We start from the raw sequence: 5,761 nt of genomic DNA, 5'->3' as shown, positions 1-5,761 counted from the left end.
TAATCTGCTAAGGAAAAATCAACAATTTATATGGACAGAAGATTGTCAGATATCATTCGATAAAATAAAAGATCTTCTTTGTCATCAACCAATTTTAGGGATATTTGATCAAAAGTTGCCAATAAACATATACACAGATGCTAGTTTGAAAGGAATAGGAGCAATTTTAAAACAACCACAAATAAATGGAGAAGAAAAACCAATCGCATACTTTTCAAAAAAACTTAATGATGCTCAAAAGAAAAAAAAAGCCATTTATCTAGAATGCCTAGCTGTAAAATACTGGCAACATCGGCTCATAGGACAAGAATTTACAGTTTTTTCGGACCACAAGCCGCTAGAAAATATGAATATAAAATGTAGAACCGACGAAGAACTGGGTGAATTGACATATTATCTATCTCAATACAACTTCAATATAAAATATTCACCAGGAAAATATAACCTAGAAGCAGACTGTTTAAGCAGAAACCCGGTTTTAGAACCAGATGAAAACGAAGATGAACAGCTAAAAATTGTAAACCTCATAAAATCAGAAGAAATTATTAGCGACCAAGAAAAGAACGAAGATTTGCAAATTGAAAAAAAAAAAAATGATACAAAAGGATAAAATATACTATAAAAAAATAAGGAAAAAAGAAAAGATTGTACTATCAGAAGAATTTAGTATAGAATTTATCAAAAAAATTCATGAGCACTATTGCCACATAGGTATAGAACAAATGAAAAACAAAATTAGCCCTTTTTACACAAGCAAAAATTTACTGCTAAATATAAAAAAATATATAAAAGTTGCACAATATGCATACAAAATAAATCTAGGGGTCAAGATAAATATGGTCTAATGTCTCATTTAGGACCGGCGGAACGACCGTTCGAGATTATATCAATAGACACAATTGGAAGATTTGGAGGATCAAGATCAACAAAAAAATACCTACACTTACTAGTTGATCATTTTACAAGATACGCCTGGATATTGACATCAAAAACCCAGAACGTCAATGATTTTATAAAATTAGTAAAAACAATTACGAAAGACGAGAAGATTGGCATGGTACTAACAGACCAATATCCAGGCATAAATTCAAAGGAATTTAAGAATTTTCTAGAAGAAAAAAAAATACCATTGATCTTCACAGCAGTAAACTCACCTTTCTCAAACGGACTCAACGAAAGATTAAACCAGACATTGGTAAATAAAATAAGATGCACAATAAACAAAACAAAAAAAAATTTGCATGGACAACGATAGCCCAAGAATGCACAAAAAGATATAACGAAACAGAACATACAGTCACAAACTTTACACCTAAATACTTACTGAAAGGGGAAAACACTACAATTTTACCAAAAGAATTGAAACAAGAGAAAACACAAAGCGACCTACAGAAAGACAGAAAACTCGCTCTTCACAGGACAAAACAATCATACAACTATAACAAAAAGATATTCGACAAAAGCAGAAAACAACTGGAATTCAAAGTTGGAGACATGGTTTTTGTAGAAAACAGTAACAAACTAAACAGGAAAAAGTTAGATGAGCTGAAGATCGGCCCATACAAAATCTTAAAGAAAATATCAAATTCTATATACGAAATAGATACTGGACACAAGAAAACAGAGTCAAACATGTTTCACATAACGAAACTAACACCAGCACCCGTTACGAATGAATGAAGAAAACCACGTCGGTCATCCATAGGAAGAGGAAAATTTTTACAAAATTTTGTCCCCAAGCGGGGAGATGTAAAGAAAGTACGGGGTACTTCCTTTTTAATTATCCCGCGCACTCTCACGACGCGTAGGCAAAATAGATTTCTACACACATAAGGAGAGAGAGAGAAAAGTAAGAAGGAGGAGTAGGAGAGAAGTGAACACGTGTAGTAATTAATGTATTAAAGTTAAGAACGTAAAGACTATAATTGGGGAAAAGACAGAGGGGCTAATTGACATTTAATGTCGTTTCTCTTTTTACAGGTAAGCTTAGTAAATAGTTGTAAATAGGAATAAGAATAAGGTGTGTGAAATAAAAGAAAACTCTTTTTGCAGGAGAAACTCAGTGATGTTATTAATCCCGTCTTTACCTAATTAGTAGAAAGAATAGAAACCCTTATATAGATATAAATAAAAACACATAAATATGATCAGTCTTTATGTTAACTGAAAACATGTTAAAATTATCTTAAATATTTATGTTTAATTCAGAACTAAATCTATTTGATAAATTATATTGCAATTACAACCATGTTAAATTTTTCATTAAAAACTTATTTTCTCGTAATTATGTAACAAATCTAGGTAGTATATAATTTTAATATATAATGTAGTAAACAAAAATCTTCTAATATATACCTATATCGTAAAACGTTTTAAACATAAGTGAATTACTTAAAATTTTTTAAGTAGTTTATTCATTGTTTCTTTAAATATTTGCATACTGGTATTTTTCAATTCGAGATTTTGGGTGTGTCTTCGTTCACGAGCTTCTTCTCTCTTTGCTGATTGCTGCATAAACTCGTTAGCAAAAATTTCTATAGTTTTTTTTCGATTGCTTTTGTTTTTCCAGTTTGCGCATTTTAAGAGGAAGCACATCAGATGAATCATTGTTATCGCTATCTAAAATATCGCACTCAATTTTTTGGTTCTCCATTTTTTCGGGTTCTGAAATAAAAGCATATTATTAAAATGTTTAATATGAAAGAGATACTAATAAAATTCACAACTGATAAATATACTTACCTTCATATTTTCTACGAGAAGAAGCAATTGCTATAGGTATGATATTTGGACTGTTAGAAAACTCTTTGTCCATTTCTTCAAAAAATTCAAAATTGTATCTATAGTGTAGGTTGAGGTGTAAAATAGAGTCGATACAGCTATTTACTGAGTCCAGATGTATGTATTTCGAATCACACGTGCGTGCGTCCGATCGAACCGTCTCTATAAATCCGTCTAACGAGCGAACGGTCGAACAAGGAACGAACAAGAATTAATACAACAGCGCCACTCGATGTGCGCACGCAACGCCAGTCGGTTACGCATACTCGCGGTGTACTCCGTATACTTGAATTGAAAATAACGCACATCCATAACACTCCTCTCTCTCTAAGCAAAAAGAACTACTTTCTAGGTTGACCCATCCAAAAGTCGGCAACCCAAGCTGGCGGTACTCGCCTACGTATGGGCAGCTTTTTCTGCCGTATAACCACTGGTTTTGGCGTACTTGTCTCCGCTATAGGAGATGACTGATTTTCTCCCAATGTTTCATTGGTGTTGTTATCCTCCAACGAAACCGTAACTTGTTCAGGTGTATCGGGTATTTCTGGTTCTCCCGAGTCCAATTGATTGTAGAAATTCTCCGGATGAATTCCAGATTCCTTTGAACGAAGAATTTGGTCCACGTGCCGTTCCCACACTCGGCCATCTTTTAGCATAATACGGTAATGTAACTTGCCAATACGACGGATAATTTTTCCAAATTTCTATTTTTCTTTACTATTGTAATTACGGCATCTCACGCTTTCCCTACTGAGAATTCTCGAACTATCTTATTTGTATTGCAATTTGTAAATTCCTGTCTACTTGGTAATTTGAAAGTTACATGCGTACGTAACTGTCGCTTAAACATACGTTCCGCCGGAGCAACTCCGATAGCGCAGTGAGGTGTAACTCGATACTGTATAAGAAATACTCGCAAAGCTTCCTGTAATGTAAAATTTTGATTTTTCGCTGCTGCACACATTTTCTGTAAAGAGCTTTTCATTGTTTGAACGAATCTTTCCACCTGACCATTTGTGGCTGGATGGTAGGGACAGCTGTAAACTTAGGCGTAATATTATTGTAAGCTAGAAATTGCAAAAATTCAGCAGAACGAAAACTTCGGCCATTATCCATGATCATTGTCTCTAGACAACCAAAATCCATGAAAATCTCTTTGCATTTCTGAATGGTGCTCTTTGCTGTAATGTTCGTCATTACAAAAACAAACGGCCACTTAGTGAAGGCATCAACCATCAAAAAGAAATATGAACCCATAAATGGTCCTGCGTAGTCTACGTGAACTCTTTCGAATGGTGATTTGGCGGGCTCCCATTCATGAACTTCTAATTTCGGTGGATCATTACGGTACGTATTACAAATGCTGCAGCTATTTGCTAATTTCTCGATGGATTTATCCAGTCCAGGCCACCAAAACAATGTACGAGCTAATGCTTTTATTTTAACAATGCCAAAATGACTTTTATGTAATTCTTTAAGAAAATATTCCCGTAATGATTGTGGTATAATTACCTTGCCGTTGCAGAAAAGAATGTCTTTTTGTATACTGAATGTAGCTTGATTAATATTGAATAGTAATTTCGTCTGTACTTCTTTTTTTTCTCGTAACGCAATTATAATTTCTTTTAACTGAGTATCTTTCTGAGTAGCCTGTGCCAATTTCTCCATCGAGATAGGCAAGTCTTGTAATGTTGCAATCTCATGTATATCTACTACATCATATCCTGTTGAAGAACTCAGCGGAATCGGCAAACGAGATAAGCAATCGGCGTTACTATATAGCTTTGAATTTTTGTATTGAATATTGAACGAAAATAACCTTGTAAGAAAATCGCGTAATGCTGCATACTGTTGTGCCGCTATTTGCGACACGGGATTCGGGATCCACCAAGGATTCGGGAGCAGCCAATAATTATTAATCACTTTTAGTTTTTGTAACTTTTATATATTAACAATAAACTTTATTCAATTCACTTTAATACACAAAGATATTATTTCACATAAATCACTTACACTACGCGTGTTGCGATATAACTTTAAGATCGTATTCGAGCAGAGTGACGCACTACAACTTGTTAAAATTACTGACTCCACTCTGCTTCGGTCTTCTCATATTTATTGAGGTCTGCGACCTTCTAATTCGGCGCTTCTCGTCAGCGTTCCGATAATCGGTCGAGGGCGTGATCGCGTAATCGCGTCGCGCTCGCGGTTTGTATTTATATTATTCTTAATTCGATTCGTAATTTATATTATTCTTAATATATTATTTCTTGGTTATGGCGCAATTGTCACTTGTGCAATTTAGCACTCGTGACATTCCTCCCCCTTTGGGAAAAGGAAATGAGGCTACGAATTTCCGTTGTGCATATCTATATTCCCGGATTACAATTTATTTTACAATCGTTTCTTTGTTTAATATAACATAGCGTCGTTAACGCGGCGCTGTATTTCTTCCCCCTATCTTTCTATCTTCCTTCTTTTATTCTTATTTTTTATTAACCATAAAATACCTACTATTATTCCGCTTACTAGCGCTATTATCAGTACGCCTGATCCGATTGGATATACTATATATCTATAATTGGATAAAATATTGTCGCCTTTTAAATATTCCTGTATTTCGCTTGTTTCTAAACTTAATTTCGTTAATTCTTCCGTATCCTTAATTATATGTCTTAAAGGAGTACGTTTTGGAAGATCGAATGTAGTTTCTTGTTCTTTATTTAAAGTTAAATTGAACTCTGGTACGTTCGTTTGAATATAACGCGTCTCTAATTGTGTTTTCGTCCTCAAAATGATTTCTGACGTAGTTAATTTACAATTTCCTGTTAATTGAATTTTACCAGTTTTATTTATTTCGATTTTCTCGTCTTTTTTATCATTACAAGAAATGATACATTCTTGACCTTCTTTGGTTGAATACAACCATGTATTTTCTTCTAACGGCGCTATCCATAGCGTTGTACTCGAGAGGACTCGT

The sequence above is a fragment of the Cyphomyrmex costatus genome, unplaced genomic scaffold (genome assembly GCF_001594065.2).
Source record: "Cyphomyrmex costatus isolate MS0001 unplaced genomic scaffold, Ccosl1.0 scaffold1181, whole genome shotgun sequence".
NCBI classification, from domain to species: domain Eukaryota; kingdom Metazoa; phylum Arthropoda; class Insecta; order Hymenoptera; family Formicidae; genus Cyphomyrmex; species Cyphomyrmex costatus.
This window is presented reverse-complemented; position numbering follows the sequence as displayed.